Genomic DNA, 26,546 nt, shown 5'->3' on the forward strand with positions numbered 1-26,546 from the left:
TCTTACTGCAACATGAGGCTGTAGATCTCTTTCAGAGATTGTCAAGAACAGTTCTCTAAATGAAAATCTCACACAAATATTTTGAATACATTTTAATCTACTTATTTGTTTTGCAAATATTTTTTGTTTTAATATTTTTTCGTGTTTCCTTATTCATACCTGCCAACTATTAATCCCTTCAAGGATAATTTACCCCAGTGGTAGTAAAATGAAATTTAAATTACAATTTCCGACAAAAACTCGCTGCATTTTGAACATGCTTGAACGGTTTTCAGTATCAGTATTACATATTAATCCATATGCTTAATTTTTTAAAAAATAGTGGTGGATCAAAAATATTATAAATTAAGTTTATAAATGCAAGGAATATATAGAAAGCATACATTTTACTACCACTTTAAATATAGATATAAAATTTTACGCCGAATGCGTAAAAGTTGGCAGGTATGCTTATTTCATCTTTTCTGCATTAGGTGTAGATGTTTTCCCAATCGCTGGAAGAGGTTTGATCGTCTTCTCTAAAGGTTTTCTTCAACGCAAAGTCTACGGAAAAAATTCCACGCTCCCCAAAAGTGGTCGTAAATAGACCTTTCGTATGTGTGGTCTTTCTAGGAAGTTTCACTGTATGCATATATTTTTAATATTTTAAAACTATGTTTTGTTATTTACTATAAATTAAATTTTTCCCAGTTTCATGAGCTTTAAATTTCATCAAAAAATATGCCTGGATAAAGTGTGCACCATAACAAGGGAAACAGAAAAAAAACCGTTTCTTAAAATAAATTAATTGAATTTAGTAAAAAAAAAAAAATACTTTAAAGTTTAATAGTTTAACATGTGAGGGATAAAATGTCTGATTATACTTGGGGCTTAAAGTATTCTAGGACTTGGGGATAAATAATTGAATTAGTTCTCCTTTTCGACGCCCGGTTGCTGAGTGGTAGCGCTTCACGTTCCCGCGCCACAGGTCTTGGGTTCGATCCTCGGGCCGGACAAGGTTGACTCAGCCATTCATCCCTTCAGTGGGCTGATAAATGAGTACCAATCATGCTTGGGAACTATACACTGGGGGTTCCGCGTTCGGCTGACCACCTGATCGGAACATCTGCTCCTGCACTCCAGAGCCTAAGGTCAAGAAAACTGAGATGGGCACAGCAGGCCTTGGCCCTCTATGGGCTGTCACGCCACTGAGTTTAGTTTAGTTCTCCTTTTCTGGTTGGCAGGTTGGCTTTTCTGGTTGGACTGATGTTTGTGAGAACGGGAATTCGAATCCAGTTGATTGAAGACTCCCCGTGTAGTGATTGGTGCGCGTTAAATCTGTCGGGTCACAATCCTCCATTTTCCCTTAGCAAATCAATACCTCTGGGGATATTGAATTGGAGATTTATCATTCTCTGCTACAGGTCAAAATAACGATCTTTGGCTGAAGGAATAGATGTATGAATGGGTCCAACTTATAAACGGGTGTGACGTATGGGTGTTTCAGAAGTTTAATTTTTGGACATAGATGGTGCCGTTGGAAAACAAGAATAATCACCCCCCCCTGCCTTAATGGCCGACGACAACAGCAACAGTACTTATTTTGGCAATTCTAACATGAGGCAGATAAAATATCCAACTGCATCTCCTTAATCTCCTCAAGGAGATTGCCTATTCTAGAATTTTAGAAAAATAACGAAGTGCCAAAATTTTAACATTTCGTAGATAAAATATTTGACAATTCTTGAGAAGTTATGCTACTCTAGGACATTAGAAATATGAAATCTTAATTTTTATTTAAAATGTTTTTTTCTTTTAATACCATGAAAAGGTTCAGCTAAAGTTTTATGGCCAGAAAAATATCTAAGTGTTCAAACTTTGAATTCTTAGATTTTAGCCTTTCACAAATTACCGCTAAGTCTAGAAAACTTTAAAATTACATTTCTGAACATTAGTTAGCCTAACTGATCTTAACCGATTAGTTTCAAATTCAAAATGGTTATTTAAAACAATTGCAAATCATAAAAAAATACAATTGTAATTGAAAATATAGTAAAATTTCCTGAGTTTTTCTTGTTAATGAGAAGATAGTTATTTTTTCGAAAAAAAAAATAAAAGCAGAGAACAACTTGCAATTTTTGCCAACATTTGTTTATATGAAAAAACATCTTATTTCTGTAACTATTTGCTAGTAATTGATTTTTTTGGTACTAATTTAAAAATTACTAGGACTGATGGTTTAATCATACACTCTTAAAAACGAAAGGCTTCACCAAGCAAACAGCCTCTAGGCCGAACAAAATTCTCTTTTCAAAATGTTCTTTATTTTTTTCTCCCGTTGCTTCTAGAATCAACCCCTAAAAAGCAGCTTGTGTAAGTCAGTTTCAATGTGACAACATGTGCTTTATAGAAATTTTAAATTGCACTCTGATTTAGAACTATTCATAAGATATAAATATGATGTAAAAGTGTAACAGATAATTCAGCTCACTTGGTGACGTACTTAAATTAAAGCTAATAGTCTAAACTATTTTTTTGTAACTAAAACAAACATGACTAAAAATTTTATGAAGGTGTTAACTTGATCAGAAATTAAAGTTAATTGTTGAATCACATAACTGACGAACATGCCTTTCAATCTGAATTTAATTGAAGTGTAGTTTTAGAAACATGACTTAAACATCGAAAACTCAAGACCTAGTCATTAATTTCTGCAAAGTGGGGAAAAGTATATACGTAGTATAGATTTTTGCTGCCTGGAAATGTTTATGGATAGAAGATGTCCAAGCTGGACAAAAATAAACGTTAGAAAAATAGTAAGTAAATAAATTGCGTGAGAAGCTTATAAATGTTTCACGCAAACGTTCTTTTTAATTTCCCCTAAGAATTAATTACCTAAAAATCAATGAACATATATCAGCGTTTTTGAATTAAAGAAAACAAAAAAATGTAAAACAAACTTCAGTTTTGTGTGCACTATTGAAAATTAATGAAAAAAAAATTATAACTAAATCATAAACCATATTCTCGTTAATTGATTTTTTTATGCATTTTAAACTATGTTTTCAGAGGATCGAATAAATATGTTTCTTGCTAACTTGTTGGAAATATTTGAGTTAATGCAGTGTTTGTTCATTAAGAATACGTGACCAGGTTTCGAACGCGATAGCACCGGAACTAAAAAAAAAGGTTAGTTTTTTATGTATACCTCCTTTATTTATTGTCATTTTGGATAATCTAGAACTATTGTGCTAATGTTGTTGTTTCTAATGCCACTTGCCACACGGACAAGCCTGCTTAGTGAAACCGAGCAATTAAAGGCAGGGTGTGCGTTTCTTGTTTTTCAGTGGCGCCATTTATGGTCAAGAATTCGACTTTTGCCACACAATACATTGCACCCATTTATAGGGCGGACCCATTCAAACATCTATTCATTCATCCACAGATCGTAATTTTGACCTGAATCAGAGAACGATCGATCTCCAATCCAGTTCCCCCAGAGGTATTGATTTGTTATGGGAACATGAAGGACTTCTGCAACTCGACAGATTTAACGGGACACTGGGAGTCTTCGGCAGGAGGGATTCGAACCCACGAACTCTCGGACATGAGCCCGACGCCCTACCGACCAGGCTATCCCTTCACGTGCTAATGCAAACTAGATAATTAGCCGTTCCGATTAATGCTTAAATATGGTTAGGTTAAAAAAATATGCATGCCGCCAGTTAATAGGATTATCTGTTTTGTGGATTTTTTAAACCAATTTTTTACTAATGTTCGCTAAGTATTATTCGCTCGCCAGAGTGCAGAAAATGTATTTTAATCAAGTTTCGTTCTTTTCTTCTGATTAAAAAAAATATTGGGTTACATAAATTGATCTCTTCAAAGATTGCTGATTTAAAACTTCAAAAGTGAGGTCTTTTTTGGTGAAGTATTGGAAAGTATAGGGTATCGTAGACGTAGCTCGTTGATGTTAGGTGAGAGTATATATGTGCTTAAATACGGGCATATTATAGTTTGTCGAAAGAAGAACTCCCCTATCCTTTCATCTGAACCCGTGGAGGTGACTATGGTAACGAGGTATAACTATTTGGGACAAGTTTCGGATCGGGGATACAAGAGAAAAGTAATATTTTTCTCCGATCTATAGTGTTAGTCCTAGAGTGAAGAGAAGCTACCATCCCTCAAATGTGCTATTCATGTTTCCATGGCAGCAGACAGTCTCTGACTTTGCGGGGGGGGGGGGGGGGAGTTCTTACCATCGACAAATTAGACGATATATATTTCTTCTTCATTGGTATTTTCCAACATATGCAAAAAAATAATCTTTTTATTCATTAACCAGTCTTGTTTATTAAATTAACATATTATTAAATTCGATGGAAACCATATGAAATAGCAATTGCTTGTGGAGGACGTTCTTTTTTCAGAGGAAGAATGTGAAGCTTTTACTTCTATATTATACTCTAGTGTACGGTGATTGGTAAATTATAGATATAGACAACTATAGACAACTTAGAACAACAAACTAACTTTAATGATATTAAAATGTGCTTTATTAAGTTTGATCAGCCGAATAAAATTATCTTGGCTAATCGAGAAACATGAGTCAATTTATATCAGTATAAAATTGAAACTAGTTACAACTTGTGTTTTGTTACAACTGTGATTAATCTTCAATAGTGATCTGCTACTTTTAATTCCTTATCATGAAAATGAAAACTTTATTTTTTTAGCCAAAATAATCTAGAGTAAAGGGATTTAAAATTTAACTTCTAGTTTTATGAGATAGTATAAAATATTACACAATATTTCAATCGGTTATAGTTATATTAAAGCCTTTGAATGTTCGTAGCTTACAGTAAAAGTTGTTTTGCTTTTATACCACTTTTCATATTTCAGTCTTTTACTCTTTTGGGAGTTATTTAAACCAAAGTTTTAAACAAGTTTTATCAACTCAAGATAAAATACTGAAATTCAAATGCAACTAAAAATGCAATTTAGTTTTACAGGATATAAGTATGCGTGGATAGGCTTGCTTTTTTTAATTAAATAAAACACAAAAAAAAACGTAAAAAAGTACATTAAAGCCTAAAACTACTCATGAAAACCAAGAATCCACCTGTGAAAATACTTGAAAAGGAATAATGCATCAGTAGGTAAAGATTTTAGGAAAATGAAACTTCATGTGTTTCTGTGTTTTTAAAATGGGTTGCAAATTAAAGGGATGTTTTAGACTCAACTAATGAAAGTAGATCCTTGGTATTCCTAATCTGTCAGAAAAAACGAAACATAACCTAAGATTTTGTCATTTTCAATTGGATTCTTCACGACTCCAACAATTCCTTAACAATGCAACATTATAAGTTAATAAATATAAATTATACTTAAATAAATATAAATTATACATAAATAAATATAAATTATATATAAATAAATATAAATGATACATAAATAAATATAAATTATACGTAAATAAATATAAATTATACATTAATAAATATAAATTATACATTAATAAATATAAATTATACATTAATAAATATAAATTATACATTAATAAATAAAGAGCGTTGATAATTAAGGAACTCATTACGTCAAGTGTGAAGACTGAAATGTAAACCAATTAAAACTATGCGCAGAATTTCAAACCTATTAACAACAACTAATTTCAAACCTATTATTGGAGTTAACTTTTCTCAGCCAAAGTATTCGAAGATAAATATTGAAAAAATGAACAGTAGCAATTTTTCATCACAAAAATACCACATAATAAACAAAAACCCGATAATGCTTTTTACTAAAATTTAATAAACTTAAATCTCAACATCTTGAAGAATTACTACAATTCATTGCTGGGAATGTACCTAAAGAATATCTTTCACAAAATGAACAGACAATTTCTAAAGTTAATGTTTTAAATTCCTGTATGATATTCGTGTAAGATTATTTTAAATGTGCCACGAATTCAGTTACGGGTATTATTCATCGAGAATAACTTCAGCGCATTTTGCATAACTTTATATAAAAATCATATTTAACTTGAGCAGCCTTCCAGGATGCTAAGATAACAGACTTACGCCATTTTCGGTCACACGTAAAATGTTTCTTAGGCTCTCATAAGGAAATTAGCGTACTTTAGGGTGTGGTGGAATAAAACAGAACTTCTATAATTCATCAAATACGACATTATTTATAATTTATAGCTGGTTCCCAGCCATCTATAATTAATAATTCTTCGCGAGTGTTACAGCAGACAACTTTTCAAAACAACAGAACCCGGATGGTATTGTTCCTTTGTAAAGAGACCTGCGATGGAAAATTCCCGCTCTATTGATTACCGCTTTAGGAACGTTACTGCTCTGTTGCTTTCTTCCTAAATGAAACTCTTAGTGATATATCGTTTGTTTATTCATTAGTTGCAATTGTAGGTAGCGAGGTGTTTTTAGGGTGGTATGTGTAAACGTGTAAGGAAAAAAAAAATAAAAGTCATAAATTTTATTGGGAAAGAATTTTCTTCCTTGGAAAGATGTCGTTAAGTACAATTTTGTTTGTAAAGACAAAGAAACATATTTGTAACAGCTATTAGCTGTTAATAAAACTACGAAAAAACAAGTATAATAAAAGTATCATTAATAAGAATTGTAGAGCCTAACTACGTTAAGCAATATTTGTTATTGCTTAAAATATTGTAACTTTACTCGCTTTTATTAAAACTATTCGTAATGATATATCAAACAGCTTATTGCAGGATAGCTTCCGTGTATAAAGTATAGCAAAAAAAAATGTACTTTTAGCATTCAATATTTCAATTTTGTTTGAATAAAAATATTTACTTTAAGAAAATAATTACAGCAACTAATTAATAAAAGTACACTGTAAAATAATTAATAAAAATTATAGAGCCTATGTTAAGCAATGTTGTTATTTCCTAAAATATTGTAACTTTACTAATTTTTATTAACACTGTTTCGAATGATGAAACAAACGGCATATTTCAGGATAACTTTGTTTCAGAAAGCATAGTGAAACAAATTGTATATTTAGCTTTGAATATATCAATTTCATTTATTTTTACTCAGAAAAATATTTCTACATGTTAGTATATATAAATATTATTTCAACTAATTAATAAAAGAATGCTGTTAGAGCATTAATAATACTTATAGAGCCTAACTATGGTAAACAATGCTTGTTATTGCCTAACATATTGTAACTTTGCTCATTTTTTAATAATACTGTTTCTAATGATACATTAAACAGCTTATTTCAGGATAACCTTTTTTGCTGAAGCCATAGTGAAAAGAAATATACTTAGATCTTAGCATTTCAATTTTGTTTGTAAGGACAAAGAAAAATAGTTATTGCAACGAATTAGTAAAAGTATAGAGTAAAAGCATTATTAAAAATTGTAGAGCCTAACTATGTTAAGCAATGCTTGTTATTGCCTAAAATATTGTAATTTTACTCATTTTATTAAAACTTAATAGAATGATAAAATCAACAGCTTATTGCAGGATAACTTTCTTGTAGAAAATATAGAGAAAAATATTGTGTATTCAACTTTTAGTGTTTAAATTTCATTTGAAAGGACAAAGAAACACATATACTACAACTAATTGATAAAAGGATACTGTAAGAGCAATAACAAAAATTTTAGTGTCTAACTATGTTTAGCAATACTTGTTATTGCTTAAAATACTATAATTTGAATCGTTTTTTTGAATGATAAATTGAATAGCTTATTGCAGGATAGCTTTTAAAGCAGGATAGCTAAGAAAGTACAGTGAAAAATATTGTAAACTTAGTTTTCAGTGAAAAGTCTTTCGTTTGAATATGTTAGCTGCATGCGACATTTGATAGGTACATTCAGACTTGTAGGAATTTGTAGCTCGAGACCTTCCTTTTTTTATAATAATTGACTCAGCGCAATTTATTGTAGCCGCTACTCAAAATTTTAATGATCTAAGCAGTGAAGAATGTCATAGTGAGGTAAACAATGAGGTACCCGCAAGTGACGTAGTGTGAGTAGTTAGATCCTGATTGATTGTTGAAATGTGGCTTTTGTTTAAGTTGGCAACTGTTCTTTCCATTCTATTTCGAGTAAGCCAAGCCAGTCAAGAATCAGTTCTTTTAAATGAAACATTCTATATTCTTACAAAAAGATTCTTTCACTATATATTTTAAACTTAACAGAACGAAAAGCATGAAGTCATGTAGAACATAAACAAACTAATTATGCATCGAAGTTGTCAGGAAAACTAAACAAAAATATATCACGGTTACAATGAAATACGTCAACAAATAATAAATCTAAGTTAAATAAAAGGCGTAAACGATAAATAATTGTATTTCAATAAATTCGATGTGCGATATGGCGCTGTATTTAACTAACTTCACGTTAATTAGTATTCTAACTTACGTGAGGAGACTTAGCTCAATTTTAACACGCCATCTTGCTTATAAACGATCAGCTGGAGCTGACGTCATAGATTAGATGTGTGACGTCATAGATCAGAACAACAGGCATGAAGCCATGTAGAAATAAACAAACTAATTATGCATCGAAGTTGCCGAGAAAACAAAACAAAAATATATCACGGTTACAATGAAATATATCAACAAATAATAAATCTAAGTTAAATAAAAGACGTAAACGATAAATAATTGTATTTCAATAAATTCGATGTGCGATATGGCGCTGTATTTAACTAACTTCACGTTAATTAGTATTCTAACTTACGTGAGGAGACTTAGCTCAATTTTAACACGCCATCTTGCTTATAAACGATCAGCTGGAGCTGACGTCATATATTAGATGTGTGACGTCATAGATCAGAACAACAGGCATGAAGCCATGTAGAAATAAACAAACTAATTATGCATCGAAGTTGCCGAGAAAACAAAACAAAAATATATCACGGTTACAATGAAATATATCAACAAATAATAAATCTAAGTTAAATAAAAGACGTAAACGATAAATAATTGTATTTCAATAAATTCGATGTGTGATATGGCGCTGTATTTAACTAACTTCACGTTAATTAGTATTCTAACTTACGTGAGGAGACTTAGCTCAATTTTAACACGCCATCTTGCTTATAAACGATCAGCTGGAGCTGGCGTCATAGATCACATGTGTGGGTATCCGTCTTCTTCTTCTTCTTGAAGTGTAAGTACCCAATTATCAATGAAATACTTTTAGAATGTAATGACATTTCTAATATAATTGAATGATAAATGTATATTTTTGATGAATTGTCACCGATTTGTTTAAATTAGGCTCCGAAAAAGCCTATTTAATTAAATGCTTCATTGACAATAAACTTACAGCGAAACATAATTTCTTTTTAGTTTTTTATTATTGATGAAATGCATTTGAAACATCAGTTTTTTCACAAATATAGATTTGTGAAAAATAATTCAGATTTAAAAAAGCTAATGGAATAACTAAAATATGGAGAAAAAAATTAAAATTTAACTTGGATAATGCGATTTACCCCTTCCCCCCCCAAAAAAAAACAGAAAAATTACAGCAGCTCTTTCTTGATTTTAATTAAAATACGTAAACAGTTTTTCTAGGAAAATTTCTTTTAGATGCAATGTAAAAAAAAATTGTTTTATCGTCTTCGTAGTTAATATTTTTCATTTCTCAACATCGAAGCAAAACTGAAGGGATGTAATATTTTTATTTCAACTTAAAAATTCTCATATTTTCTTAATTTAATTTTCCTTTCGAATCTTTACATTAATAATCTTTTGTAGGTGCTCTTCCTTACTTTTTTTCACTCAGGAGTATTTGATGTTTAAAAAGATTTTCTTTTATAATGTCGAGTTTAAGTTCTTCGTCACATTACATTTGTATAAAAGGATTTACTTATCACTTTTTTTTTTCCTACTTCATTTTCGCAAAAGTGTTTAATATCTCATTTGTTGAATAAGTAATTTAACACGCTAAATTCTTTTTAAATTCGCAATGCCTGAGTCTAAAAAAAAATTGTTTGAAATATTGTTTGATGTGAAAAATGCAATAAAGGAAGTTTTTAAATTTTACCTTATTTTCGTTTTAGGTTTTAAAGTATTTGAGGAGCATATTTATTTTTTTTAGTAGTTTGAATAAAAAACAAATAATAATGCGAATATATCCATTCCTGCATCACGTGATTTGAATATGATAAACAGTTGTTTCAAGCTTTTATTTATTTTATCATTTTAAATTGGATATAATATGTATGTATTCGATTTCCTTCGCTGATATTAAGAACTGAAAAGGATTAAAAATTAGGTGGTTTTCCTTTGGAAAAATTATAATTAAGGAAAATTATATACTTTATTATTTAATTAGCTGATATGGAAAGAAATATGTTTCTGCAGGTTGTTTTCGAGAGTATAGCGAGGATAATTAAAATAACAATTTTCGAATTACATAGAAGGAAAAGATATATTGATATAAAATGATTAAAGACCATACCTATTACTTAGACAGAAAAACTTAGGCAGAAGCTAGAATATTTAGGTAGAAAAATTAACAATAATAGTAAGAATAACTAACTCAATTCAGTGCTAAGGCATAAAAAAGAAAGTCACTGTCAATAAATTGGCGATAATTTGACTACAATTTCAATTCAAATAGTGTAAAGTGGACAACCATCAGTGATAATTTAATTGTGGTTGTCAGTGATAATTTAGTTTAGTTGGTTTCGACAGTACAGAGAGGATAATTAAAATAACAATTTTTGAATTAAATTGAAGGGAAAGATATATTAATGAAAAAGAACTTATGATTAGAGACCATTATTATTGAAGCTAGACTATTTAGGTAGAAAAACTAACAATAATAGTAAGAATGATTCTGTCGTTTCAGTGCTAAAGCTGCTAATACAGTACAGAACCCGTTATCCGGAAACCAGAAAACCGGAAAACCGAGAAACCGGAACGATATTCGATAAACTTTCTCGCCATTTTTAAAAAATTTTTTTTTTTCCTCATAAGATTTTACGATTTTTTTTCTTTTTTTAAAGATGTTTACCTTACCAATATTTTGGAAATAATCATTAGTGTATTACTTAATCGTTTTTTCTTACTTTTAAGAGTATTTCCAATTTTTTTTTTAGTTGTGTTTAACAATAAAAAAAAACGGCTTTTTGTAGCGATTCAGAAAACCGGAAAAATCAGTTATCCGGAATAGCGTTGGTCCCGACCGCTCCGGATAATCGGTTCCCTACTGTAATAAAAAAAGAAAGTCATTGGCTATAAATTGGCGATAATTTGGCGATAATTTCAATTCAAATAGTGTAAAAGTGGACAACCCATGAGTGATAATTTAATTATTACTGCTGTCATTAACTCCGGAATTGACAGAGCTTTGAGTTTGTTATTATTTGACGCTGCATCTGAATTATTTAGAAAAAATTGATCAGAAACATTTGAAGCATTTAAAAGAAGAATTAAACATTGATTTAAAAAATAAGGATAATTATGAATTTTGCAAAGGAAATTAATTTTGTATTACTGTTTTATGAATGTGGAATGCTATAATTTTTATTTTTTTACAGAGCTCTGAAAAAATATGAATCTTGGTCATATTTTTTTAAAAATTTTTTAGAAGAGTTTTCTTTTTAAGATTTAAGATTTCCTGTTTTTGATCAATGGGGGAAATGGTGTTCGAAAGAACATTGTGAATAAGAATGGGTCCTAAATTTTTGAAAAGAGGCAGTATTTCATCGAATAAATAATGCGAAGGATTCTTTTAGAGCCACCCATTCAATATTTTTTGCTAAATCGATCACGAGCCTTTTTAGCGTCCATCGGAAACTGCACGCAATAAAATAAAAAGACTTGGGGATCAGCATTTTAAAGGTACCTATACTTTTGAATGCATGGGTGGAAAAAAATGGATGTTTGATAAATGAAGGAGCTTAAAATGAAAAAGAAAAAAAAAACATTGCGATAAAATGTTTTAAAACCATTGTTTGAAATCCATGAGAAGTTTCGTAAAATTATTTTCGTTTTTTTTTGTTGTCTTATTCCTTTCGCGACGTCTGTATCAAAAGCAAATAAATAAAATCTGTAATTAATAAAGTAAAATAGAAGTAATTTATTAACGGAAAAATAGCTACGCTTCATGAATTGATCTTTCTTTTTGAAATGAAATTAAAAAAAAATGATATAATCTTTTTGCCAAAGGAATCAATTAGCACAGCATTATGCTTTGATAAAAAGAAAATAGTTTTTCTAACCACGTTACACTTTAAAGTATTATTATAAATTTTAATAACAGAAAAAAGCAAATTAGGAAGACATTCTTTAACCACTTAATGATAATAAGGGAGAAAAAATGTTTCCATTTAATTTTTAATGAGATTTTAATCTTACGGAGAAAAAAATTAAACATTGTTCATTAATAATTTTTAGATTATTTTTTATGGGAAATATAGATGTTGGATAAATTTATCAATATTTTGAAAACTCGAATGGATCAGAAAGATTTTTGAGTTTAAAATAACAAGAATTTATTGTAAGTTTTTTTCCTGTTGTTTCTTGAATCCTGCAAGTATTTACAAAGTACAAAATTGTGCAAAGTTGCTTTTATTGTATGTTTTCTTGCATTCGAAAATTCGATATGTATTAAATGTTTTTTGAATATCATATGAGAAAGGCAGGGGTAAACTCAAACGCATAGTTTTAAAAATACTAGAAATCAAATTTATAGTAAAACTGTCATGCAGTCAGATTTAACCAACCATATACAGCAATGACTTCCAACCTCACTATATTAACTCACTAGATTTTAACTCACTAGAATCTAAATCAATGAGAACCCTGAGCTTGGTTCTTTGCAACTGTGGCTCCATTTGTGGGTAACAGGAGACAGTGGCCCCGAATTATGTTGCTTTGTCTAGTTTATTTCACTGTTTTGTTTTGGTTGCTGTAACTGCAGAAAACCCCGATTCACACAGATTGGTTTCCGACTGTCTCCAACAGGAAACAGTAATAAGGGTTTCGCTGTTGTGGTATCATTCTCAGGGTTAACCTCTCGTCCATGAAAAGTCGTACAAATTTGAGAGAAATACACCATATTTAATAAAACTGAAATTAATTTAATTTTCCTTGGACGGCCCGGTACTCTTTGATTCAAGGACTGGTACCGGTGCGCCACCGGGGGGGGGGGGTTGGAGACCACTCATATATAAGGGGTTAAGAAACCACTTTCATATCATTTAAAGTTAGTGGATGGTTAGGGCTGAACGATTTTCATGAAATATAACAGAAAGAAAGCAACCAGCCTTTTAAAATTTATTTCGGATAGCACAACCCCAAATCACGTATATTTTTCACGGTTAGCCCGATAGCAAGGAAATTCTAACCCATAATCCGTCTACCACGGATATTTTTTACATCAGCACTGCAGTCGGGGCGATAAGGGAGTAGAATTCGTATCAACCAGCCACCGCTGACATTCGAACCTGTTTCACCTCATAAAGAGGCAAATGTTCTATTCCCTGATCCACCGCGGCTCAATTCGCGTGGATAAAAGTAACCTCTTTTTTGAAATTAGCATTTTTAAATGTCTTAGTGTTAAAGAAAATATTACATTAGCATTTAAAACAAAAAACGCTCATTTGTCGAAAAGTACTTTTTAATCATTTTACAGCCAATTTTAATGCAGTGTATTGCTTAGAATGCTTATTGATGCTGAATATGAATTTAGTACACGATTTTATTATCATTTGAAGTAATAAACACGTTTATTAAAAATAATTTTTTTTTATTCTTTCAACAATCAGTTTATGCTCACTGCATTTTTATAGCAAAAAGCATTATTTCCCAAGCAAAATTATCAAAAATATATAACCTTGTGTTAAAAAAATATTTCATTTTCATTTTAAATAATAAACACACATATAAAACCATATTTTATTGTTAATTTTACAAAAATCCTTACCAAAGCATAGAGGTAAAAAAATGCTGAACTTTCTCTGTTCCCATAAATCGCGGTAAATTTTATCATAATCTGGTAGTTTTGACAATACTTTTTTTCGCAGTGGATATCATATGAAATAATATTAGTAATTTTAACTATGGCTTACGCTTAATGTATTTCAGTTGCAGAAGCATACCGATAAGGAAAATAAATCTAGAAACATGAAGGAAAATATAGTTTTTCAAAGAAAAATAATGCATAAGGCCTTTATTCAATGTTTCAAATGCTGCCTACTCGAGCTGTTTGTAAAATCGATCATGCACTCTTGGGCGTCCATCGAAAAATGTTGGCCATAAAATAAAGACAAAGGATCAGAATCAGCACTTTTAAGGCTCCTAGATTTCAAACAAAGATGAAAAAAATGATGGCTCACAGAATACAAAGAAAAAAAAATGTTTGGCAGAGGCGGGGAAATATAAAATAGACAGCAAAGAGAAAGGGCTTCAAAATGCTGAAAAATATTTATCTGACTTCTTTTCATGCATCGAAAGGAATAAATAATTCGTAAGAAGTGTTTCTTTGTTTTAAATTTATTTCATGGCGATATTAAACCAATAGGTCATGATTAGGCTGCTGCCTTAGGAAAAATAATTAAATAGCTTAAAAATGTGTGCTAAATAAATATACCGTCATGTGGGGCTACTTTGTGCAGGATTTCGCAGTGTTTGAACTTTGACATGTAAAAAAACTATGTTAATTCGAACTTTAGTAAAATTTATCGATATTATATTCATAACTGGACTCAGACGAGTGAATTTGATCAATATTGGCATTATTTGTACGTAATATTTACAAATAATAAGTCAAAACATACCTTGCACAAAGTAGCCCCCAAGTGGGGCTACTTTGTACAGCGATAGGAATTCAGTTTAATAATCATGTTTTTAGTAAAATATTGATATAAAATTGTTAAAAAAGTTAATTGTTGACATTTTTAATAACAAAAACATCAAGATATGTAAAGATATTAGTTTTAAAATAATTTTCAGCGCTAAGAAATCATTTTTTATAAAGAGTTTTTTCTTAAAAAGAATGTTTATTTCAAAACATTTGAGTTTAAACAAAAGGAAACCATATACATTTTTGAACATTGAAATAGATGAAATTTCAAAAATAATAATTATTACACATTCATTAACATTTGTAATATTGATAAATTTGAACATTACATGCTTGAATGAACATGACAGAATTTGCTCTTCAGTTTCTGTCAAAATCACCTGATGCCCTACAAAATATATTTTTATGTGTTAAATCGTTTGGTTAATTCATTAAAAAATCTTTGTAGAAGAAAAATAATAGTTTACCAGCACGTTTCACGTGTTTCTTGTGAATTTTATTAGAGATAATATTTCTGTGGATTTTGTATTTCCGAGAAGCTTCTGCAATCGACATACCACCAGCAACTGCTTGCAAACATTGTTGCAACTTTTCTAAAGTGTAATCACGGTAGTTTCTCGTTCCAGCTATTTTTGTTTATAACGTCTGACCATTTTTCGGTCGAAAAAAAACGAATGAAACTTTGCACAAAGTAGCCACACAGTGCATTTTTTTTCATTTTCCGTTATTTGTTATTAATTTTCAAAATTTCTTAACGCTAAGATGATATAATTGTTTATTAATATATAAATAAAAAATTTTGCACTTACGACAATTTTTTTATCAACGTCTTTGCATTTCACAGCTAAAGTTTCCACGCACACTTTTCGACGTCTGACGTTCTCGGGAAGTTGTTGACAATGGATAAACAAAACACACTCTGAGATTGTTTTAAAATTCGATTTTTTTTTGTAGTAATAGAGAAGACTTCTATTTTCAAATTCCACACATTTTTAACGTGAAAAAAACATAATACAGAATAGCAGCACTTGAAAAGTGCCAAATTCGAATTTGCAAATTCGAGTAGCCCCACATGACGGTACTAAAAAAGAGTTATGATTTAAGTGGAAACGTACAGCTTAGGTAATTTGGGTAATGGATGAAACTAGCTGCCTTACCTTTTGAGGCAAAATGTTTAATTATGAAAACTTAATTATGAGGTTATTTAGTATGAAAATTATATTTTTCGTACTTTTTTCATAATTTCGTATGAATTAAGCCAAGATGTGTAAAAAGTATTATACTTAGCACTTTAATAATGGTTAATAATAATTTATGGTTATATAATACAGCATCAAACACTGGTATCTTTTCGACGTTAAGGGTGAAACCTTCCAAATACGATTCATTTTCAAATTCCCACTTATTTGCTGTTCTTTATATCTAAAAGAAACAGTTTTTCATCATAAAAAATTTTTTAAATTACAAAATCAATTATAGATAAAATTTAAAATATAAATGAAAAAAATGTAATTCTATTCTTGTATTTTATATATTAGTACAAATATAATTTCAATAACCTAAAGGATTTTCTTTATTTAAATTATTAGATCTTTTTAATTAAAAATTCTAAAAAATATTAAAATATTTTTGCTTGCAATTAGAAAGTCAAAAAATGTACGTAAAGGTATGGATCACCGGTGTCTCATCTGCATCAAAGGGCTAATGTTAAAGATGTTTATATATATATATATATATATATATATATATATATATATATATATATATATATATATATATATATATATATATATATATATATATATATATATATATATATATATATATATATATATATATAATCGCCAGGGTGGCGATTCTTAGAAAATTGCCTAATTATATCGCATGGATATAATATGACATTCTTATACATAATACATGCAAAAAACGAATGAAACTATGATGTGCTCTTTAAATCATAACATTAAGTTAGCTCCTAAGAGCTTTGAAAAGACGCTATTCAGAATTTAAACTCTGTTTCTCATACACGCATGACTGAATCAGAATTCACACTAAGTAATGTAAACCAAAAATCCTACAAAATACCTAATGTTCTTGAAATCCGACTGAAAAAAATTTGAAAAGAAATATATTATTTTGTTGAAAGAATCAAATCAAAAAGATACATAAGGCATAGCCTCCGTTAAGTAAGTTCTAACTGCATAAAAAATTATTATTATTTTTTTAAAGTGAAGTTTAAATTTAAATTAACAAAATGATTACCGTGTTTTATTGAAATCTATTGGATACTTAAGTTTTGAATATTTTATAAATTGTTTAAATATTTCATCGAAAATCTTAAATCAATTAGGGGTTACTAATGTTTACACAATTTACCATTGTTGCTATTTTTTTATCCAAATTTTTTATTTCAAAAGTATCGTAAGACAAGGAAATAAAATGCTGATAACAATGCATTCAGTATTAAAAACATAAAAGGAAAAATAATTTATCTAATTACCCACCAGTTATTTGTTATATTCCTTTTCTTAATCTTTTACCATTTCAAAAAGATCTTATAATTAAGATTGCATTAAATTAGTTGAGAGAAAATATTATGTTGTCTATTTACTAAACAGAAAACTAAGAGAAAAAGCAAACCATTTAAAATTTACATTTTTTTCGTAATTAAACACAATTTTTTATTCACTATTGAGCTGTTTTCTTTACATTCCATTTGGTATTTCTTTTTTTCCGCCTCAGGGAATTAATTTTCTACTTCCAGATTTCGGTGACTTCTTTTCTACATTACCTGAAACACATTAACAGCTTTTTATAACAGTAATTTTATTTTATTTACATTTTATATATATATTTTTTAATATTAACCATTTTTAATAAGAATCATTTTTTATTTTCAATAAGATTGTGTCATTTACTATCAAATTAAAAAGTTATATTTGCATCTTATTTGAAATATTTCTAAGAAAACATTCCAAAAACATTTTATACTTATCCGCCATTGAGTCTGGAGTTGTCTGCAGCTATGGAAACACGAAAGAGCACATTTCTGAGAGGAAATTTTTGATACTTCTCTCGTTGACTCTTGATAAAATAAATTCTAAATTTTCGCCCCACACCTTCACAGTAAATTTCACCATATTCTGGTACTTTTGACCATATATTTTCTCTCAGCATATCAGTTACATGTTTTATAGGTACTTTAAAAAAACTTTTTGGCTCATAATAAAGCTCAAATGAAAAGTAATGAGGCTCAATCATCCTAAATCACACATCAAATCTTCTTTGTTTTCCCTTTTTAGCAAGTTTATTGCTTTGGTTTATTTTATTGATGAAAAATATTTCCAAAAATCAAATCTACTTTAATTTATAGAAAAAAAACTTTTTCATTTTATTAATGTACATATTTTAATTCAATTTATTACAAAAAAACTCCATAATTTAATTTAATAAATGTTTTAAAAAATGCAATGAAGAGATTTACATTTAAGTGATAAAGCTTTATACGACATTTTTTTCGAGGCGACACTTCAAAAAACAAATCGCAAAAATATCTTAAGGGCATTAAAAAAGCTTTTAAGATAAAACGAAAAAGCCCTTTTTCAAAATTTCGCAATGAAACTACTTTATAATGGATATTCAAAATGATTCCGCTCCTTGAAGTAAAAGAATTTTTTACGTCATTCTACGCGTTTATATTTTTAAGTAATTTCCACGTCAATGCTTTAAGAACGGATATAAAATTAATTCTATTCAGACATTTTAACCCTCTTTCAAAATTCCCACGAAAAAAAAAAGATATTTTATTTGTTTCATATATCTTAGCACTTAAAAAAAGTTTGATGTAACAAATAATAACGATAAAAAGCATTATACTCAGAAATAATGATTCAAATCGTTTCCTTTTAGTTTTGTGAAATAACTCACAAAAAGAAAAATTGCGAAGTGTATAGCATTTCAGGAAGCAATTTTCTAAAAAAATATATATATAAAAAACGAAAATGTACTTCATTTTTTACTGGTCAGTACTAGTGACAGCATAAAATTGATGTCTAAAAATTGTTATTGTATTTTCTTTATTCTTTTCAAGTTATTCTTTAGCTCACCGCAGAAAACTAGTTTTTCGATTGACGTTGTTTTGTGCTTCAATTTGTCCCATAAAGGTTGATGTTCTCATCTAGAAAATTGAAAAGACAGGTATAAGGCTGAACTCCTGAAGTATGAGAATTACTTTGACAGATATATTTCCAGGAGATTTAAAATATGAATTGAATGAAACGAAAGATACATTTCAAATCGTCTTTAAATAAAACAGCTGAGTCTGAATCCGCATTTATGGTTCGTTTTCTTTGCGTCAGTTTCACACATCTCTGCTGTTCTCTTCTTTAAATACTTGAAATCAATCTTTGTTTTTTTTAAAGTCAAATAACAACTCAGAGTGCTTTTTTGAAAATCGTCCGATTACTTCAATGTAGAATTATCTATCTCGTCACAGCTAGCTGCACTGAGAAAAAAAATGGGCAAAACTAACAGAATATGATGGAATTTACCGTATTTCTGGCCTTATTATTGGATAACCAAGAAGCTCGGTAATATTTAATGATGCACTTTGGCAATGATTTTGGTAAAAATTTTCTATAAAATATGGTTTTATAATCAGTGATAAAATTTGGTAATTTTATCATGATACCTTAAATAGAGCATGGTAAAATGGCATAAAAACTATTTATTCTGTTAAATTTATTCTATGGAAATCACAAAAATCTCGGTAATTTTTTCCAAAGCACTTTGGTAATGAATTTGCTAACAATAACAATGAAATATGAATTTATAATATGTGATAGAATTTGCTGTATTTTTATTATGACACCTTACTGCGTGACATAAGAACTATTTATTTGGTTAAATTTACTTTCAGTCTTGTATTTTTTACCAAGTGAGTGGTCAAAACTAACAGAATATAGGAAAACTTACCATATTTCTAGTTTTATGAGAACACCAAAAAGCTCGGTAGTTTTTACCGAAATGTTTTGGTAATAATTTTGGTAAAATTATTAATAAAATATGTTTTTTTTTAACATATGATGAAATAGGTAAATATGGTAAAATTTTGTAATTTTACTATGTTATCTTATAGCACTGCATAAAAACTATATATTTGGTAAAATTAATCTTTCATTTTTGCATTTTTTACTAAGTGAGTAGTGATAAGAACTATAATTTTGAAAACCGGAATTTCCGGTAAACAGTTACCATATGAATAGAAAAATTATGAAACGAATGTAAAAATTAACAAATGAATGGTTATTTTCGTTTTTAGTACCAAAATTATGTTTTTCTTTCGAGAAGAAGAAAAACCTACGAAAAAAGTATGCAATTTTGAATTAAAATAATAAAAAAGCAACAAAAATTTTTTTTCAAGTAAAATAATTTATTTGAAGTAAAAGAGCTTTCAAGTGTTTCCTATTGTATTTCTAAAATACGTTTTTTTATACAATTTTTATACACGCCGTTCTTTTAAACTTTACCGGAACTAAACTGATTAGCAATTTTTGAAGAAAAGTACTCATACATATATATATATAAATAAAAAAGTCAATTTGGTTCTTTCTCTTTCAACCCAACTTCGTTAAAATTGAAGTCTGTAATTGCTCGACTAATGGCTTTCAACAAATTTAAGAAACAATTTCTCAGAAAAAGAATTTTTTTTTTAGTTTGGGTGGTGGGATATTTTATTAAATTATAGTTAAGTGCTCTTCCAAAGTATATGTCAACCGTAAAGGTAAATACGTTATTTCGTGAAAGTGGAAGATGTTAAACATTTAAAAAAAAATGGTTCGTATATAAAATTATTTTGCAAGAAATTTCTCTACCATTGGCATGTTAATAAGATATTTTCATATATTTTAACAATCTGATGCAAAATTTTGTGATTACTTTTCCCATTACAGTTTAAATGAACTAATAACTCAATAACGCAAATGAAACCTTATAATATAGAAACATGATGTAATGATTGAACCTTTACAGCTTCAATTTAAGACGATATAAAATTAAGCGTTAAATTGTAGGTTATTGGAAAATAATTTAGTATTTGGTCATTTATAAACTAAATATTCCAAGACTGCACTTTAATTAAAAAAAATCCGTTAAAAAACTTTGTATCTAGCAATCGCATCTTGTGTTCATAGATTTTAACTCGTATTACGTTTACGTTACTCGTGATATGAATAAAAGAAAAAATGTATGTGACCCTCTTATAATTCCTGAGCTATTAATGCTAGGGTTCAGAAATTTGAACAGAGTGCGAAAGGAAAAAAATTTCCACCTGCATTTTGAAAATTCATTCCAAAATTTTAATTAGATTGTTCGTAAAAGGAATTTTTCTCATTGGCTTAATATTATCCATTGCTTTAAATTAAACTATAGATGAACATGTTTCTTCAAATATTTGGAAGATTACATCAGTGATATTTGATAGTATATGGCCTTATTTAACTAAAAAAAGGAGTTTATTGTACATTATTTAATATTTAAATATTTTTATTCGTTATGCCAGAGAAGCTCAGTGATCAATATGAGCGTGGTAGCACAGGGAGACTATGTTACCAATTTAATATTTCGAAAGTTGTTGATCTAGAAACAAAATAATCACGTGTTTTTTTTTTGTTTCTAGCTCTTTCTAAGTGTGTTTTTAAGGATTAATATCAATGGTATCTCCATTAGAATTAAAGAAAATTAATTCACTAACAAGCAAAATTAATGAAGATAGGATACTTATTTGCTCCGAGGATCTTAAAAAACCACCATACTGTTATTGACATCAATCATGACAATGACTTAATTAATTTTCGTGATAGATATTATTAGTAATGTGAAATTGGTGCAGTTTGAATAAATAACAAATGTACTAATAAAGGTATTTAATTTTTGTACTAAGAAACAAAAGTAGTACGTAGGTCATAAGCGTTTTATGAACTCCTGAAAGGTATAAGTGCAGCAATGTTGCCTAGCAACAGCATAGTTCTCGAACATTAGCATTATGGTTTACTAATTATAGTTAAACCTTACTTTAATATGATGAATGTCTAAAAACGTTTTTTTTGCTTACTCTGATAACGTAAAACCATCGGGAAGTGCAACAAATAACAATAAATTATTTTAACTTTATCATTGTATTGGTACTCATCTTTTAGTTTTGTGTATGATTTCTAAGTGTTAAATATCGAGTAACTGATTATTTATTTTTTTATCCTGTACGGATAACCGGTATTCAGCTAGTTCATGATATTTATTAGGACTCTGAATTGTCAGTTCCATATGCTTTGGAATACATTACTGTTATCTCATTTGAAGGAATTATTGGCAACTCTCAGCAATTCAGTTAGACTATATAATACGGAAAGTAAGTAAGCACTATTTGATGAAACAATAACACCAGCTCACGACACCACACCTATGACACGTATGGGACATCTATCGGCTTAATATAGTCTTGGCGAGAAAAAAGATAGCTCCATGGCAAAGATGGCTGTTCACATAACCTGATAAAACGACAACACCAGCACATGACATCACATTTATGATCCGTATGGGACATCTATCGGTTTAATATAGTCTCGGCCAGAAAAAAGATAGCTCCATAGCAAAGATGGCTGTTCACATAACCTGATAAAACGACAACACCAGCACATGACATCACATTTATGACCCGTATGGGACATCTATCGGTTTAATATAGTCTTGGCGAGAAAAAAGATAGCTCCATGGCAAAGATGGCTGTTCACACAACCTGATAAAACAACAGCACCAGCACATGACACCACATTTATGACCCGTATGGGACATCTATCGGTATAATATAGTCTTGGCCTGAAAAAAGATAGCTCCATGGCAAAGATGACTGTTCACACAATCTGATAAAACAACAACACCTGCACATGACACCACATTTATGACCCGTATGGGACATCTATCGGTTTAATATAGTCTCGGCCAGAAAAAAGATAGCTCCATAGCAAAAATGGCTTTTCACATAACCTGATAAAACGACAACACCAGCACATGACATCACATTTATGACCCGTATGGGACATCTATCGGTTTAATATAGTCTTGGCCAGAAAAAAGATAGCTCCATGGAAAAGATGGTTGTTGACGCAACCGCCATGGGCTCCTAACTCCAACAAGTTCAGGGTGGTGGTCACTGCGCATTAGCACTCTAAATCCTCTAACTGCATACAAAGTTATATCAGAACAAAAACGTGTAATTGAAAATTGTAACAATTGAAATTTGGGTTGCTAACACTTGCAATACAGAGATTGTTTTCAGATTTGTAGTTAACAGATGTTGTTGATTTCAAATAAAATGTGATATTATAGATTTATTTGATAGAAAATGGTTGTTAATAAATACTTGTTATACATTCAGTATTAATAAAAAATTCCATCTTAAGTACAAACAAAATCAAGTATTCTACCATTTTGTACCATTACTCTCTTCCACATACAATTTTAAATTAAGATCCTCTTCAAGAATTTGATATCGAACTACTCAATATTTATGTCTTTCCATGCAACATAAAAAGCTAGGTTGTTTTATTTGAAGTAAAATGTGAAAACAAAAAGACTATATCGTAAGCTATAGAAATCTCTGAATCTTTTCAATATTAAAGCTTACAACTTTCAAAAAGAATCACTCCAAGTTTTCAATTTCGAGAGGAATTCAAATACAGTGTTTCATATTCCAAAACCACATATCCAACCATCGCATTTTAGCTGTAGAAATTTTTATGATATATGCATTCAGTATCAGCGTTATTCTTTATTTTATTTTTGGCGACTTATTTGGAATGACGCAAGAGGAAAAAATAATGCATAAAAACCATTTCTGAAGCAAGGGAATATATCACATTGGACAAACATAGAGTACATTACTTATCTGAAGGGAAGTTTATTGATCGCCAAGGCGGTTGAGCTAGTTGTTTTTCATTTGGATTCCTACCAATCGTTTTCCTCATCAGGCACATATTTGAAAATCCTGGAATCGAGTAAAAGTGGTCTAATTTTTCGAATGTATAATGGTTTTGCAGTATTTATTTTAATATTTAATTGATGCCTGGCCTTTTTCTATGCTATAGTCCTTTTCCAAATTATTAGACGCACTGTAGTTTTTTAATGATTTCATGTTTTGAGCGAGTTTATATGCAATCCTTTTATATTTAAACATACATGTAATGGGTTTTCATCCAAGAGTTTTTTTTGCATACTTCCAATCTGTATTTATATTTAATGTATTTAATTACATTATAAACTAATTGATACACGAACGTTAAGCAAGTGCAAACCGGTTTCAGTCGCTGGCGTGTTTCTGTAACTTTATGCTCGGTGTTTATATGTTTCGCTATTATTTGTTTATTTTGTGTGCAGTATATAAATAATCAATTGGAAAATTTTCATTGAGGGTAAAAAAGGCGATATTTTACCATGCAGAAAAGGTGAAGCAAAGGCCCTCGTGAATGCTAATATATTTTCAAACACTGAAATATCACGATGATTGAAGGTTTCTAGAGCTAGCGTACGACACATAAAGAAGAAAATTGAGTCAGGGGACGAATTGAGCCAGAAACGGAAGAAAAAAATGCGGCAGAATCTTATAGTGCGTGTAAGAATTTTGCTAGGGTCTGTGAATCTTAAGGGCATGTAGAGATTAATGAAAGAATGCACCACGCGGCATCTAAATATGCCAAAAAGTTTGTGTTGTGTTTGCACTGTAAAAAGGAATATTTAATACTCAATAAACCTTCCTCGTTTTTAGCAAAACCGTTTTCTGGAAAATGATTCGAGCGAACTTTTCGTCAAACTGAGCAAATTAATATCTTGACTTGACTAAGTATACGAATTTCAAAGAAAGTATTAAGCTGAATGCTACAACTTATCAATAAGTATAACCGATTAGGAGCTGCGACAGAAAAGGAAATTTATTTCTCGTTATAGACAAGAATTGAATTCAGTAACTATCTTGGCTTTCCAAGATAGTGCACTATCACCGGCACCATCTTGCTAATTCATCTAAAATAAGAGTTTCTGTCTTGAGAGTATGAAACTATTAGCTTCTCTTCTAATTCTTAATTAAGTCGGATTTAAACGAAATAAAAATGTTTTGATATAAGCGTCCCAATATTCTTATATACAACACTTAGGTTTCAATATGAAATACGCATTAATTAATTATTTTAAACCAAAAAAAAGCAGCAACATAATCAAAATATTATTTATAAACAGTTTAGGTTTACGAAGATGTTACATCCATCCATGTAGGTTGGATGTTACATCTTCTTGGTTGCTCCTAGGATGGGTGGGTGGTTAAAACCGTTACTGTTTTTTAACTGTACCGATAAAAATTCCCTGTTAATAGTATGGTATTAAAAAAATATTATTCTATTTTGAATTAAAATACATTAAACAAAAATTTTTACTTTAAATTAAATTTCACTGCAAATTTTTACTCCCTGTTTTCAAGTTTAATTTTTTATATTTTTCAAGCATATGCTTTATTTTTAATTTTGTATCAGTGCATCTTAAATTGATATTAAATTTAATCACTATATGATGAAATATTATTTTTAAAATAACAATAGCAATTATAACTACTTATTTTAGTTCATATAAATCTCTAATTTAATATATAAGTTATCTTAATATAACTAGATGTCAGCAAAATTATTTTACATTATAATAATTGAAACAATTTCGTAAAAACGTTCGCTATATGTTTCAGAAATCTAAAGGTAATTTTCTGATTATGGAAATTTTTTTTTGTTTACGTTTATATTATATGGCATTTACTTTATTTATGTTTAAATAAATGAAAAGAAGATATAAACAAAGATTTTTATCACTCTGTTTAGAAATAAAATTCATTAATCTCAAATTTTTACGGTAAAATCAAATTTCGTAGCAAATGTTTACTGCTAATTTTCAAGTTAGTCTGCGGGTTCGATCCCCGGCCCAGACACCGGATTTTCGGGATGCAGAAAATCCTCAGCGGCCATGTCGTATGATTATGCGGCACGTAAAAGATCCCTGGAATGCCTCATTGGCTCTTGGCATTTCCGGCAAAATTAAATTCCTAGTGCTCTTTAGCATCCAAATAGAGTCTCGGTGCTGCCATCTAGTGTGGCAGAAACTAGACGTCCAAATTAACATGGCCAACGGTATCTCACCCATTGTGGTGGTCCTGAAAGAGTGGATACCAGCTCTGGAGAACGCACTAGGTCTGCTCATCGGCAAGACCGATTGTGCAGCTCATTGGAAATAAAAAAATTTTCAAGTTAAATTTTTCATACTTTATTTTTAGTTTTGTTTAAATACGTAATATATTAATTTAAATTTAATCACTATAGGATAAAATATTATTTAAAAAATCTTTTCCGGTTATATCTACTTACTTTATTTAATACAAATCTCTTTCTTAATATATAACTGGACATTTCCAAGTGGTTAATTGGTAAAAAATCTTAAGCTTTATTTTGTTTTTGACAACCACCTAGAGAAAGATCTACAGCTCCTCTAATTAACAGCTACAAATCAAAGCTTCTACTAAGAAAAAATCTGTGAAGGAAAACTGTCTTTTATTTTTCTTTGTTAACATCCTTTTATTTTTCGTTTTGTTTCCAACAATGTCCCGTTTTAGTGGTTTAGTTATTTTTAATTAGTTACTTTGTTTCAGTTATGTCTA

The sequence above is a fragment of the Parasteatoda tepidariorum genome, chromosome 10, assembly GCF_982258835.1.
Source record: "Parasteatoda tepidariorum strain Cologne lab strain chromosome 10, Ptep-v5.0, whole genome shotgun sequence".
In the NCBI taxonomy this organism is placed as follows: domain Eukaryota; kingdom Metazoa; phylum Arthropoda; class Arachnida; order Araneae; family Theridiidae; genus Parasteatoda; species Parasteatoda tepidariorum.